General features: G+C 42.6%; 1 pseudogene; it reads left to right on the forward strand.

Moving 5' to 3' along the window:
* The first annotated feature begins 11,502 nt into the window (after positions 1–11,502).
* On the forward strand, positions 11,503–13,089 carry LOC148028743 (putative glucose-6-phosphate 1-epimerase pseudogene; annotated as a pseudogene).
* Positions 13,090–16,998: the final 3,909 nt, after the last annotated feature.

Consider the following 16,998-nt stretch of genomic DNA (forward strand, 5'->3'; position numbering starts at 1 on the left):
GCTTTGAGTCTAAAAGTGAATGGCGTGGTTCCAAATCTTGAAGAAAGTCTCACAAAAGTGGGAGAAATTGATAAAATAAATATTATGAATAAAATTTTGTATAAGAGGCCCAAGGATCACAACAATGAATAAAGATTTCAGAACATTGTGCAAAAGAAGGTTTGATTATCACATGCAAGCATGATGGAGGCTTTGAAGACACTATGAAAAAGAAGGTTTGATTATCACAAGAAACCATGTTGGAAGCTGTGAGATAGAAAATCTATATATGATATGGTTATGTTCTTCAATATCACCTAGTGCGTGCATGACTGTGTTACTACTTAAGATAGGAAATATGTAGTGGTATCAGCGTATGATAGGGATCATGGATTGGATCATGAGTATATCATTACTAAAGATATGAATCATGGATTGAATCATGTATGCAATATTGTGAATGAGCTTCCATGTAGGAGGCCTAAGGATAGCAACCATGATAGAACCTTTGAGGTGATTATGCAAAAAATGTAGATTATCATGACTATTGGTGGATTGAGGCTTAGAAAGATCTGATTCAATAAACGATTCTAATGCATCATCCTCGAATTTTAATGAATAGAATGTGAAATCTATGCATTATCATGATGAAGCCAATGTGGTTTAGGGTAGTAGATCTCCAAGTATGGTGAATCTAAACATAGTATTTCCCAGTAAAGCGAAGGTTTTTAACTCTAAATTGAGAGAAGAGGATGTGAAGATGGGAGAGTGTGTTGAATATGAAGGTTACACTCCATGGAAAAGTAAATAACAAATTGCCATTATACAACAGTGTGCTTGATTGTTGATCTAAGCAAACTTATGTAAGAGTTTTCCATGCATTGTAGATAAGAATATTATAATCCCCTTGAGATATTCATGATGAAGCATAGTGGTGGATGTGAAGTCACACTCCATGGAAAAGAAAATACCAAATTTCCATTATGTGTATGTGCATGCGTACATACATAGACTATGTACGCATACCCCTATACATATACATTGGGGATTTTTTTGGTTTATGACCAAAGTAGACCTATAGACCAAGTTTAGGGTGGATAAGATACCAAGGAAAGCATCTAGCATTTAAGGAAAAGTCCTAGCAGTACTCAATGGTAGAGAGAAAGAAGGGCATGTTTTGGTGTTGCTAGGACGGCAAAGCACAACTGAGCATATATCAAGTGGGTAGTTAGACTGCTCATCAATGATAAGGATTGCATAGACTTCATATAAGTAGAGGATAATGATATTGAGCCCATGTCTATGTAGATGTTGGATGTGATTCTAGAAGATCTTATGCAAGAATTGGCCCATCTATTGATACATAATCCATACTAGTTTCAAAGCTTAAGAGGGTGACACTACTTCATCCGCATTACTACTTATGTTGTAGGGTAAGGAAAACTTCATGATACATAGTGGAAAAACATATTTTATGTAATACATAATGAAGAAATAGATGTAAGGATGTTTTAGGAGCCAAAAACCATTGGGACAAATTGCACAAGGAATGTGAGTGCACTTGATGTCACCTAATGATCTAGGGAAAGCTACAAGTCATGTATGGTTGAAAGGTATTATGGGTTCACTATCCCAGTTTATCTTGGTGGAAGTATGGATTTCTTATAGCATGATGAATATGGTTACATGTTATCTACCCTTGACCTTTTGATGTCATATGATCGAAGAGGAAAATTTTGACTTGGATGCATACTTATATGGGAGATAAGAATTTGGGTTTATGATCCAAGAGGATGCTATCATGCTTACCATTTATGTGAGATTAGTATTTGGGTTCTTGATCATGGAGGTGACATGATGCTTCCATGCATGATACTTTGTAAGATTCCTATTTGGCCTTTCTGGCTTAGTGGATGTCATGTGGCCACAAGTTTAGTGAAAGAAAACAATCGAAAATACTATCTACTTAACTCTATGCCTATGTGACATTATTTGTATGACTTCACAAGGTGGTAGGCATGATAGTGAGACATGACTAGGAGCCTTTGACAAGTATCTTGCATGCCAAATAATCACAAAGTCTTTTACATGTTTAGCCTGAGTGGGTCGACATTAATATGAAGCCTCCAAATAGAAAAGAAAAGGGTTACTTTACTTGACCATAGAGCATATTGTTTATGGGTAAGTAAATATCATTTGGGAGAGGAGATGATAGTAGCTAGTTTTCAATTTTAGTCTTTGAGCAAGTAAAGAGACGGAATCGGAGAGAGATATTGTGTATAGCAACCACTTATTATGAGAATACGGAATAGAAGCATTCTTCAAGGCTTCAGCTAAAAAGTGTGTATGGAGTACATGAAGATGAGTAAGAATATATACTTTAAATCTGAACATGAGACTAGTATGGACCATGTTGAAGAGTGTTTTATATAGGCCACTATTGTCCATAGATTTTCCTCTGTCGACTATTCTTGAAGGTTTCTCCTAACTATCACAAAACAAGGACAAAAGTGAAATATTGTGATGCCTCTTGCTTCACTCAGATTGTCATGGAATGCAAGCTTAATGTCTGGGACTAATTCTCTTTATCACCTACTCTCCAATTCTCTCTCTCTTCTTCCCTTTTTCTTTTTTATTCGCTCTCCTTATTGTCCTTTGTCTCTGTCCCCCCCATTACTCTCCCTTTTTTTCTCTCTTACCCTCTCTACCTATGTCATACTAAGTTTGTCTTTCTCTTTTTTACTCCTCCTTCTTCATTTACCTACTATCTCTCTCTCTCCACGTATGCATTAAAACCGAAGTTGAGGCTTCGAGAGAGGGATGGGAGGAAAAAATCATAGCAAACATGAAGGAAGAATTAGAAGGGAATAAGGAGGGGTGGATTGAGGTAGTGAAGAAGAACATTAAGAAGGAGGTCCAGGAAGAAAATAAAAAGGAGGAGGTAGTCCGCGTTCAGGAGACCTTAGAGGAGGAGAGGCTCAGGAACACGTGTAGATTGAATGTGCGTATTACCGGGCTCCCCGAAGGGGCCTCTCCGGAGGAGGATGCACGCGGGCTATGCACCCGACTAGGGTACACGAGCATGCCCTTTACTCAAGCATGGCATGCAGGACGAGATACTACCAGGGTCAGAGCTCTGATATTACATAAGAGCACACCAGAGGACAGAGCCGCTTTCTTTCGGAAGCAGATTTCGCTCCGAGGGATGAGTGGGGCTCCCATCTTCATGGATGAGGACCTGACTCAGATGCAGATTGCACAGAGACGAGCATGCATGCCACAGATACTCCAAGCACGTAGAGAAGGCCGTAAGGCCTTCTATCGAGATGGCCGGATTTTTATAGATGGACGCCCCACCAAATAGGGGGGCGTGGCCTATGAGACGGGGCAGAGGACTGTACAGGAGACCCCGATATGTGTGGCAGTTTGGAACTGCAACGGCTCCCTATGGTCACGACCAGACAGACTTGAGGAGATTTTACCCGACCATGATGTTATATGCCTCACAGAGACACATGAGAGCCCAGAGAGAGGGCTCCCACGCATTACAGGATTTGAGTGGGTATCTGCATACTGGGCTACTACTAGGCAGAGCACATCTAGGGGCTTAGGAGGGGTGGCAGTTCTATTCTGTCAGGGGATACCGAGACATATCCAGTTAGTGAGACGAGATGAGGAGGCCAGTTACATATGGATCAGAGTGCAGATATCAGATGAGAGATGGATCTATATGGCAGTATGCTACTTTTCACCACGAGGGTCCAGATAGGCTACTACGCAGGGTGATATTCAGGCCAGAGATTCCCCCTCCCCTTATTCACAGCTCTTAGAGGACATTATTCTGTATTCTAGTTTGGGTGAGGTCTTCCTTATGGGGGACTTCAACGGGCGCACACAGAGCCGACAGTGTGAGAGTTTTGATATGGAGCAGCCAGAGATCATGAGAGCATTAGAACCTAAGGATTTGGGGATCATTAGGAAGTCAGCAGATACTGGGCCAGACGCCACAGGGTATGGAGGGCGTTTACTTGAGCTTGGTAGTAGACATCATCTCGTTATTTATAACGGGATGGCATGATGGCCATATTCAGGAGGTCTTACATGCTTCCCACATGGGGGGGGCGAGAGTACTGTAGATTATCTACTCGGACCAATCGATGGGATGCATACTATCGAGTCCTTTGGCCTTGGGAGACTTCCATTCGGTGCCGATCACACCTTTCTCAGTTTCTCACTCCTCACCTCATTACCATCACCACCTGCAGATATCATACCCCACATGCATACTACCATGCACTTCACTCATGAGCTCTCACATGTTTACTCACAGCATCTGGAGGAGCACATCACGTCACTTGATCCATATGCACCCCTTGATACACTAACCACTGATATCACACGCATTGTGCATGATTTTGCTACACTCAGTTTTCCACATCACACATACACGCACCCCCTCGGACCGGTACCATGCCACAGAACAAGTGGTATGATGATGAGTGGTGCAGAGATTTACGTCGACAGGTACACGATTTGGAGGCCAGAGGAGAGATCACACACAGACAGGCGCAGAGACGCATGCACTGCTTGACCCACCGTAAAAAGCGGGAATGGGAGGAGGAGAGATATTGGGATATATACCACCTTCTTATGAGCAGAGATTGTACAAAGGCATGGAGGCAGATTAGAGAACCACGCTCACCCACACTGATACATGACCCTGCAGTATGGCATGGATATGCACAGAGTTTATATCATGTACCCGCACAGCCGCTGATACCCACACCATGTACACCGAGACCAGGTATTTCATCCTTTTTCACCACTAGTATGGTGAAACATGCTATCTCACGGTTACAGCATGGCCGCGCTCGAGACCAGTTTGATCTTCAGGCAAAGCATATTATATATGGTAGAGACACATTGGCTCCACTCATTGCTCACCTCTTCAACCGTGCATTGTCTGAGGGGTTCCTTGACTCGTGGACAGAGCACACCATTGTACCTATCCACAAGTCAGGGGATCCTATGGATCCTAACACATATAGGACCATCATGATTGGGCCAGTTTTGTCCAAACTTTATGGCACGGTGATGGAGGAGGAGCTCAGCACGCTGGCAGAGAGAGAGTGCATGTGCACACCCAGACAGGCAGGGTTCAGACGGGCATTTTCTACCATAGACCACATCTTCACTCTCCGTTGTTTGATCGACTAGACACGAGTGAAGAAACAGAGATTGTACTGTTGCTTTGTGGATTTCCGCAAAGCCTTTGACACGGTTCCGAGAGAGAGGCTTTTCAGATGCCTACTTGATCTGGGGGTGGATGATGACATGATGTGGGGTATTTATGCACTATATGGGCGGGTTACTGGCAGAGTCAGATGTCCGGGAGGTATATCAGATCCCCTTGTGAGCACCATTGGTGTGAAGCAAGGATGCCCACTCTCACCGACTCTATTTGGGCTATACATTGATGAGATAGCAGAGTTTATTCAACAGCGAGCTGGTGGAGGTATAGATCTCAGTGGAGCCACAGTTCATATCTTACTATATGCAGATGACATTGTGTTGGTCTCAGACTCAGCTCAGGGATTACAGCAGCATTTATTAGCATTGGATGATTTTTGCATACAGAGAGGCATGACAGTGAACCTTGGTAAAACCAAGGTTCTTATATTCCATACATCAGCTCAAATACGCAGACATAGTATTTTCATGGCAGTAGGAGGGAGTATTGAGGTCACTGGATCATATGTATATTTGGGAGTCACCTTTACAGCAGCTTCAGGGACTTTCTCGATGACACAGGCAGCTCGTGACCGCCTCACTAGAGGATACTCAGCATTGGCTCTTATGGAGCGACAGTGTCATCAGGCACATTTCCAGGAGCCGCGCACCAAGGGGTGGCTCTTTGATACTCTAGTCACTCCAGCACTGATGTATGGAGCAGCTATATGGGGGCCGGGCCTTGCCGATTATGTATGGAGATTGATGGAGAGACCTCACATGATCATGATATCTAGATTGATTCGCAGCAAGGCCTCAGTCCCACATGACATTGTGCGAGCAGAGCTTGCCACACCGCCCATACTAGTCGAGGCATTATTTCAGATAGTCTGCTTTCTACACAGATTTCAGGATATGGACAGAGATCGCATTGCATATAGAGCATATATGGCATCTCAGGAGATGGCTCGAGCTGGGGATACCACATCATGGTATGCACAGACTAGAGCTTGGTTTGACAGACATGGGCTGGACATTGATAGACTCCCACCTCTTCTATATGATACTCAGGCTCCCACTTACAACCTCTCTCTCTCTGAGAGGAACAGAGTCATCAGACAGGAGATATGGCATATCTATATACAGAGGACATGGGTCAGCCCTGCACAGCCACTGCCATCAAAGATGGCACATTATTATACACAGTTCTTGAGGATATCAGAGCAGGGATTCATAGAGATTCCGAGATATATGCAGATCTATATGCCACATCGATTGAGAGTTCTTATTGAACAGCTCAGGGTATCATCACATCAGCTTATGATTGAGAGTGGCAGAGCCAGTGGCATCCCGCGGGAGGAGAGGATATGCCCCCTTTGCAGATCAGAGGTGGAGAGTGAGGAGCATTTTTTTCTCAGATGCCCGGCATACTCAGAGTTGAGATCTAGATACACATTGAGCAGCTCACTTTAGGGATGTATGACTGATATGGATAAGAGATCATTTGGCCGTTTTCTAGGAGAGGCATGGCACATCAGAGAGCAGAGCACACAGCGGGTCCCAGTCAGAGAGGGGCCCACCCAGATGACTATTACATAGTTCTTTCAGATAGACAGAGTGAGAGCTACTGTACTAGCCTCTAGCCAGACCTTCGGGCTCACACTACAGCAAGCTGAGGACCAGCATACCTGACGCCACACGAGGATCTGTGGGTTTCGGACCCCACAACCACACCAATAGGAGATCCGGAGGATTCTTGATCTACATCGACAGCAGACTGAGATCCGACGACACTCGACACATTGGATCTCAGATCTCCAGTTTGCTCTTTCTCCACCGCCAATGTACCACATCCTGCATCCAGGAGGGATCACCTGCTATTAGCGACTTCGACGACTACTACTACATCCCAGGATAGTATATCTCCCTGCATCTGTCACATATACACATCGCACCACTTTATCACAGCCAACAGTTGTTCCCCTACCACAGCTGACATTTGTTCCCCTTTTGTAGCCATTATCTGGAGTACCAGAGCTACATACGCACATACACATACACGACACTTATCACACTCACAGCACCGTATTTTCAGTTTCCAGTTTTTAGCTTTTCATTCAGCACTTTTATTTTGGATAGCTGGACCTCATCAATTGTATCACAGTTTGTCCTCTCTCTTATCCCCTTAGTTGTTTTTTCTCTCCGTCTCACTTAATCTTTTTATTTTTCCACTCTATCTCTTCCCCTTTCTATGTGTGTGTGTGTGTGTGTGTTTCACACATACACACACTCTCTCTCTCCCCCCCCCCTTTTCTCTACTTTCTCTCTCTCTCTCTCTCTCTCTCTCTCTCTCTCTCCTACTATTAGTGTATTTCTTGCACACACACACACTCTCTCATTTTTATGTTGCTATAATTCAATCACGCATAGATGATTTCTGAAAATAGGATGCATTTCCCATCTCAAATATTTTGGTTACTTTAAAAGAGTTAGCTTATGATGGAAAAGTTCAGTTGTTAGTATTTCCAAGAAAACAAACAAAAATAAAAGTGAGCAGAAAATTGATATGCATTTAGTTTTTGTGCATTCAATGAACTGAACTTAGATTATTGTCCATAGTTACAAAACATAATTAAGATAATGCACTCCGTTTAAACATGGAAGTATAAAATCATGTTGCATTATTAGGCCATATCTTCTTCGCAATGAGTAATTATGGGAAGTGCTAAGAATCCATAGGAAGGTGCAAGGCATGAAATGATTCCTAAGTTGCATAAATTGGTCAATTATCGTTTTTCAATTGCGTAATTATTAGAAAAAGGTTGCTTGTTTATCATGAATATTGTTTGCAAGTTTTATGATGAGTAATTGGAATTAGATTATAACCTAACCTATGCTTGATCTTAAATCGATAAGTTAGGATTGAAAATCAATTTACGTATAGTCAATGAGTCATGTGTTTATGGAAATGTTAGCATAATTTTCATCATGAATTAAACAAATTGGCATAAACCTTAACACTAAACCCGTGGAGTACTCGTTTTAGAAAGAGTTAATTCAATTCCAAAGAATTCAATAGGATTTAATACGTGACCTAGTAACACGTATTGCTAAAACTGAAACTCCTATACCCTGAATACTCACCCACATTCACCGAATGTAGGGACAACCAACATACTTGAGAAGTGAACCAGGGTTGTCCCTAAGAATCTTACGCTAAAAAAATGGAACTTGGAACCCTAGGACTGACAACGTCAGCCTAATGTAATCAGGAACAGATTGTTTTGTGACTCCATTTGATGGATAGAATAGTCCCATACTTCGATGTGACCCTTGTGCAACAAGTGCAGAGTCGTATGATCTTGTGATTGGATCACAAGGGAACGGCCAATTCTCGGGATGAGGTTGGCAAGTTCCTACGCAAGTTATCTTGCAAGAGGATGAATAATCATCCTAATATAGTATCTTTCTGGGGTAAAGATAATTTCTTGGAGCAAAGGACAACCCAACAAATTGGAATAACATATAAACTTAAGGTATTGTCCAAGTCGGGTTAATAGGGTACGGCCATAACCTAGGATATAGGGGATCTTGCCAAGTCGCAAGTAATCCCGGATCGAGTGTTGGATGCATTTGAAAGGAAGGATTCATTCCTTATCAGTTGGCCAACAATAAACGACCAATGGAAATGTTTGTGCTTGTTACAGATTTAAGAGCACTTTTTTGCTTTGTTTGACCAAATGAATTAAAGGATAAATGGATATCTAATGCTTCAGGTTGAAAGTCTGAAGGGAGAGGCAGCTTCAGTTACCCCCGACTACATGCCTAACCCTAACCAAGGGGGTTTTTCACCGCGTTGGGAAGGTGGACCGAACCCGTTGCGAGAGGTCGCTCCGTTGAGGGCTACTTGGAGCAGGAGGACGCTTGGGTGCCAGGGGGGACTCTGGCCATAAATCCCTCGCCTTCTAGGCCCTGCACAAGAGGCTAACGTGACTTGGGATTGGATCTCGAGGCCAGCATACTAGTCTACGGATGGAATCTTGGATTAGTGATCCCGGTGGATTGCTGGATAGCCTTCGGGCGGATTGTGGATAATCCTACGGGCTGAACTTTATGTATTTCAAAGATAAATATCATAAGCTGTCAAAAAGGAACTGGTTTGACATTGCTTTTCTATGTCAAGTGATATGGTTACATGAAGGAACTAGTACCTAACAGGCTAATTAAGGAAGCTGATTGATACATGTCCAACTAAATGTGTTAGGTAATTAAATAGCTAAAAAAATTCGAGGAAAGTGCGGTGGATGGTCCATAGGTCCGTCCTACGGATGGGGGTGCCGGTTGGCCAGGAACTTTCCTCAAATCACGATGGACAGCCAGAAGATCGTCAAGGAACATGAACAACAAAGCGTTGACCTAGAGTTATAATTGATCTCAATCTACATTGTTTTAGGGGAATGGAATGGGACTATGCCTTATGGCAGAGAGGTTGAGCTTCGTATCCCTCTCGTTTCCCATTCTCCTTGAACCAAGTGCAGCATGAATCCACTTTGGACCTGGCGTTTCTGCGTAAAGTAGTTCGCTTGGGTTCGACGCTAGTTGCCGTTAGGAAATGACCAATAAGAAAAGCCCTAATTCAGGTCGGTCCTAAGTGGGAACGGTCGGAATACTTCCGCTACATGGCAGACGTGGAAATCCCTAGATCGCAACCCCGTAACATTCCATGGGAGTGCCGGGCAGAGCTTTCTAGACATCCTTTCCAATGGACTGCCAAGACGTGTTCTGAAGATACGAGTGGACACGTTACACATTTTCACATGGTAACAAGTGATCAAAATCAGTAATTCATCAAAATGAGATATGAGAGAGATCGATCGCTCGCTCCTCGCTCGGGTTTTGGTTTACGGTACATTGTTCGATAGTGCACATAATAGGACGACTTGGACTTACGTCTGGAGCTTATTTTTGCTTATATACTATCTTAATTTATCAGAACTATGGCGCTCCACACATCTAGGTCACACAGAGCACATTACTAGGGCGATGATTTACAACTGTGTTACTTTCACTACACAGCTTAAGACCTCTAGTAGAAGGAGCTTCTCTTCAAGGCTAGGCTGCCCTATTGTCGGGTGACACCTCTCTCCCATTCGACCACTCCAAGGTGGTTGTGCTCCACGAACCTTAGTGACTTCTGCAACAATTTTGACAGAATGTAGACTGTAGTATTAACAACTTTAGCCCAAAAATGATTAGGCAATCCTTTGCCCTTTAGCATGCATCTTGCCATCTCCACTATGGTGCGATTCCTTCATTCCACAACATCATTCTACTGAGGTGTGTGAGGCATTGTCAATTGATTCTTGATCCCTTTGCTCTTGCAAAAGTCTTCAAACTCCTTTCAGTTAAACTCACCACCACCATCTGTTCTAAATTTCTTTATACTTTTCCATGTTTCATTCTCAACAAGTTTCAACCATTCTTTAAACTTACCAAAAGCTTGAGACTTATCATGAAGGAAGTACACCCACATCTTTCTATTGTAATCGTTGACAATCAACATAAAATATTAAGATCCCCCCAAGGCATGTGTAGGCATCTTACCGCACAAGTCAGAATGCACCAACTCTAAAGAAGCCTATGCTCTATTCTTCCTTTTGTGTGGAAATGCCTTTCTCTATTGCATGCCCATCATACAAGCTTCACATGGTTCCTTCAATTCAGTTACACTACAAGTAGGTGAGCAACCATACCTTGCTTAGGCATCTCCTTCAACACTGCAAATCCAATATGTCCAAACCTTTCATGCCAAAGCTTGCTTGTGCCCACTCTAGCGGTGGCTGTAAGAGCACTTAGTGCTGTCGTATTGCTGCGCATTCGAGGTGTGAAAACCACCCGAAAGTTGTGTGTGCGATTTGATACTTTGTGCATACTTAGTTGTTGTGATTACATTTATTCTCTGCGTATGAGTATAGTAGCGAGCATGAAGGGTTGCTTTCAGTCTATGTTGAACAAGGTCAAGGAGAGAAGACATTACAACTATACAAACAGATGCAAGAGGAGGATATTTTCTCAAATCAGTAGACATTTAAGATCACATTTCAAGCATGTGATGCCCTCATTGAGGAGGAAGATGTTATGAGCATGGATGGGAAACCAAGAAAAGTTTCTTGAGAAATTTTCCGAGCATTACATGCAGATGCTCAGATGAAGGGCTTCACTTCAGATGCTTTTGTTAATAGCACACTTATTAGTATCTATGGTAAATGTGGCAGCATTTTAGAAGTAGAGAGCATGGAGGATGGGGCTGTTGCAGACATCCATACAAGACCGAATGGGTCTTCTTCAGATAGTCATGTAGGTGATGCGAAAGTGCGTGGAATAAGTGGAGGAGAGAAAAAGAGGCTGTCAATTGCTTGTGAGTTAATTGCCAGCCCTTCAGTAATATTTGCTGATGAGCCTACAACAGGCAGAAAGGGTAATGGAAACCTTATAAAACCTAGCCAAGGATGGGCATACTGTTGTCTGTTCAATACATCAACCTCGAGGTTCAATTTATGCAAAATTTGATGACCTTGTACTGCTAGCTGAAGGGTCACTTGTTTATGCTGGCCCTGCCCAGGATTATGCCTTGTCCTACTTTACTGAACTTGGGTACCCATGCCCACAGCATGTAAATCGAGCTGAGTTCTTTGCAGACCTCATTTCTGTAGACTACAGCTCGCCTGAAAATGAAACGTCCACTCGCATACGTCTGGATAATTTACTTCAAGCATTTAGGCAGAAGTCACATGCGAGTTATGAGCTCAATTTACAGGGGGAAAATGGAGTAGATTTGTCTCATTCCACCGAGATTATAAAAGTCCCTATTGCACCTGTCAATCGTATTGGTTGGTGGAAGCAATTCAGATTGCTGCTTAAGCGTGCCTGGTTGCAGGCTACGCGAGATGGACCTACAAATAAAGTTCGTGCCAATATGTCAATATCATCAGCGATCATATTTGGGTCAATCTTTTGGGGGATAGGGGGCTTTTTCTGGGACAGGGGAGCCGCACTTTGGGGAAAGGTTTTTTTTTGGAGTAGTGAGCTAACGAAAAGGGGGGGAAAAAGCTCGGATGCAAAGGGGAGTGAAGTTCCTCAAGTGCAGATGCAGACGGGAGGCGGGAGAAAAACGACCGTGGAGAGGAATTGCTGTTTGTTAGCAGCAAGGCAATCTTCAAGCCTCCAAAGGCTATCCGAGGTGGAATTCCCATCTGTTTTCCTCAGTTCAGCAATCTAGATCAAACAGAACAGTATGGTTTTCCTCGGAACAGGTTCTGGAGTATAGTTCCAAATCCCTTGTCCTTGTCAACAAGCAGCAACAAAGCGGTCATTGATCTTATTCTCCGACCTAGTGAGGAAGATTTTAAACTCTGGAATCATAGCTTTGAATTTTGCCTTCGAGTTGCTTTAAGCCCTGAAGGAGAGTTGACACTTACTGCACGTGTTCGCAACACTGATGCTAAGCCTTTCTCTTTTACTGTGGCTATGCACACTTACTTCTGAGTTTCAGATATCAGTGAAGTGCGAATTGAAGGACTGGAAACTCTGGATTATCTTGATAACCTTCAAAACCGAGAGCGCTTCACAGAACAAGGAGATGCTCTGACTTTTGAGGATGCAGTTGTTTGGAACCCATGGGAAAGAAAAGCAAAAGCTATGGCTGATTATGGAGATGATGAATATAAGCATATGATTTGTGTTGAGCCAGCAGCAGTTGAAAAGCCAATTACTCTTAAACCAGGTGAAGTTTGGAAAGGAACAACATTTGGTGGCTTCAAAAGCCGCTCACAAGTGCCAGTTTTGGTTGAGAAGTATTTAAACAAGGAGATAAAGGTTTAGGTGCTGTTTGGAACACTGCAAAGGTGGAGCCTGGATCAATTGTTGCAATATTCGGTCTAGGAACTATTGGCCTTGTGGTTGCAGAAGGTGCCAAAGCAGCTGGGACATGGATTGTGACCTTTAACGGCTGAAAGAACTGAAAGGCAACAGATGATAAGCCATCTCAATATCAGTAAATAGTCATCATGATGGAACTTGAATCAGAAAATTATCCATGATCTTCCACTTTCTTATTCATCAATGAAGACCATACTTTTGGAAATTTTCTTTGAAATGTATATATGATCTATGCATTCGAGAGGTTGCTCGGATTTCTTCATCTTGAATCTTGAAACTCTTATTGACAGAAATAAAACAGAGTCCTGACATTATTTTCTCATCTTGTTTATTCATCTGTTCGATCTTTTATCCTGAAATTTATCAAGGTCTTCTGAAGACGCGACTTTGCTTTCACAAACCCTTCGACAGCGCATATAGGTTGTTCCTTCTTTCTCCTTTGCCAATAACTAGCACTGCTGAGAATTACTGCACCTACCTTCTTGAACCTCACTTCATGACCAAGATCAGTTATGGTAGCAAGTGATAACAGATTTCTCCTAATTTCGGGAACATACAACACATTTGAAATCCTTTTGACTTTACCATTTGCAAAAATAAAAGAAATAGTACATGTGCCTACATTAGGGCATTTTTTAGCATTTGGAACCGTCATAGTGATGGATTCTTGTAGAGACTGCATAGAACTGTATATATCTTTCTTGTTGGTCATATAATGGGAGGCCCCACTATCCAACACCCATGAGTCAGTGATAGATTCTTCTTGCACCAAGGAGCACACTTCCTCAATGGTTTCCATGAATAACTCCAACTCTGCTTCAACTGTATTTGTTGCCTCATTCCCTTTACTTTTAAGGGTACCATTCTTTTCATGTGCCTTCTTGACATGACAATCTACCATTGCATGTCCTTTCTTCTTGTAGTGGAAGCATTCTTCTTGAAACTTCTTCTTACCTCCCTTCTTCTTTTTGTCACCATCATTTTTTGTGGGGAAACCACCTTTGCCTTTTGCATTGGTAGAGAATGCAACATCTTGATTGTTACTTCCTTCTCCGGCTTTCAGCCTCAACTCCTCCTCTATCAATAATGCACAAAACTCCTCAAAAGTCAAAGCTTGAGGTCTAACCTGAGTATTAAGGGTAGTTACTAGTCCATCAAAATTTTGTGGACAAATTCGAAGACACCTCTGAGCTAGCTCCTTGCTAATCTTTTGTATCCGAGCGCTAGCCATCTGGTAGCGTAGATTCTTAATCCAAGTGATGAATGCTTCAGCTATCTCTCCTTCAGCAAACTTCTCCGCTGCTAGTTGATTCTCCAAGTTTCGCATTTCATACTGACTCCTCAGTACATTCCAAGCCTTTGATGCTTTGGTTGTATGCTGAATCTGATGCCAGGAGGCATATTCCACGGTGGATTCCGTGAGGATTTACGGTGGATTTCGTAAACTTAGATGACCGGGGCTCATACACAAAGAGGATTCTTTGTGCGAGAAGTTGATGGGGACGCCTGTCCTTTTCGGGTGTTTCATTAATTTAGTGTGAACATGGGTGATTCCATAGCGGGTGATTCCGCAAAATGCATATTAAATTAATAAACGTTTATGAGTTTAGAGTGCGCACTCGTAATAAATTAAGGTTAGGATTTATTTCTAACCAGTTGATTTATTTATGTAGCTGAAGACTGCTAGGTATTCACTTTTGTCGGTTTAATTGTATTATTTTACTAACGATTGTGAATGCTTCAGTTGATGTGTAGAGATAGCAGCAGTGGCGGAGGAAAGCATTGGAGTCTAGTGGGTTTTCGACTCTTGGACTAGATTTTGATAGGCGCCACGCCTATATTTTGTTATGTCTATTGAGACATCGATTATTTATTATTATTTTGTATGCGCTTATGTGCCCGGATATGTTATTTCTATTTGGACATTGAGATTGGGCGTGCCAGCCTCTATGGGCACCGTCCATTAGCTTTATTTTCCTATTTTTGTAGAAAGCAAACTCAAAAGCTAAAAGCTTGTCATATTTTTGTAATTGGGCTATTATTGAGCATGAAGATTGGAAATATACATAAAATACATGCTTTGTGAAGTGCTCACACAAGGCATGGGGGAGATTGGACCCAATTTGTCTCTTGCCTCTTGTCGTGCATGCTTTTACATGGGTTTTTGTGCAAAAAGGTAGAGTACTTTGTTCTTGGGGACCTTCCGGGATTCACCACGTGAGCTATCTGCGACCGATCTGCGCACCAGTGGTATCAGAGCGGAGCAGAGATCAAGAGCTTCCAATCGCTACCAATCTCGGGCGAAGGCGGAGCTCCAGGAACAAACGGGCTCTACAGTCAATCTCGTCGCGAACCGTCGATACAAGCAGACTTCTGGCGATCAAGAACCTCTGTTTCCACTGTCAGATCGCGAAGGACCAAGCTCTGCAGGCGGAGGACCACTCATACATCTCCTTCATCAAGTCGTGAAGAAACAGTGAGGAAATTTATAATTTATCTTTTTCAAAGCTTAATTACTAAGCTTATAAGCTTAACAAGAAGCTTAATAGCTTCACGATTATTCGACGTGGTCTCTGAGGATGTCCGAAATTCGCGCGACGTCATCAAACACATATTTTTGTACTCCACGATCTGCGCCGATTACTGACGACTCTTCCCCCTTAATAAGCTTTAGTCACTAAGCTTATTAAGCTTAAGCTTAATTCATTAAGCTAAGTCACACAACTCTCTGCAAGTTACACAGATCTGACAAGTTCGCAAACTCTGGGTCTCGCACTTCTGAAGTCAAGTTCCGTAAGTCGACTCTAATCAAGTTCTGCAAGTTCTGCAAGTCGGCCTAAGTCCAGCAAGTCAACAACTCTGCAAGTCTGCTAAGTCTGCAACTCTGCAAGTCAGACTAAATCAGAACTGACTAGTGCTTAAAACTCATAGAAGACTTGTTCGTATGCAAAAACTCTGAACTGGAAAGTTGTTCGCAGCAAGCTGTTCTACCTATCTACAAGTTCCTTGAAGTACTTTCAGCAAACGGAGACAGAAATATTGCAGAATTTCTGAAAATTGAAGAAGGAATATCCAAAAAACACATAGCCTTGTAATCCCAAATTTGAGCTACGGTCATCCCGCTAACTGATTTTGAGTGAGAAAGGTTTGTTGAGTTTTACAGGATGACTACCCCACATATGGATGATCCTATGGCTGAAGACGATCTACCCGAGCCTACCATGGAACAAAAGCTGGATCTTATCATGCTGCAATTGGAAGAAGAGCGAAGAGCTAGGCAAGCCTTGCAAGCGCAATTGACAAAGCTACAAAGAGCGTCCACCGATAAAGAAGAACCTCAAGCTGAAGATTTGATTCGCCGTACCATCGACGCCACTCTTGAAGCACAAACCATTCGCAAGGAATCCAAGATAAGTAAACGAAGTTTCAAGTTTCGCACTTTCAATGGCATAAGAGAAGGAAAGACTGTTTTATCATTCATTAGCCAGTTTGATGACTATTTCCATGAGGAAACTTATCCCGAAAAAGATAAAATCAAGTGTGTTACTAATCATCTGATAGACAGAGCATCACTTTGGTGGACTGTAATCCGCAAGAGCATAGAATGTCCTACTACATGGGAAGATTTTAAGAAGAAGTTCATGCAAAATTTCCTTCCACCGCAATTTCATGAGAAGGCTATCAAGCAATGGGATTTACTTCAACAGCGAGATCGTGAGCCTATTCCACAGTATACAGAGTGTTTTTGGAATGCACTCCTACAGTTACGCATGCTTGAAGACGTACCAGAGACGACACATAAGCGGAAGTATATGTCTGGACTTCTTGGACATTATTACGCTGAAGTAAACA

The sequence above is a fragment of the Lygodium microphyllum genome, chromosome 11, assembly GCF_053477565.2.
Source record: "Lygodium microphyllum isolate KBCC chromosome 11, Lygodium_microphyllum_v1.1.10, whole genome shotgun sequence".
Lineage (NCBI taxonomy): Eukaryota > Viridiplantae > Streptophyta > Polypodiopsida > Schizaeales > Lygodiaceae > Lygodium > Lygodium microphyllum.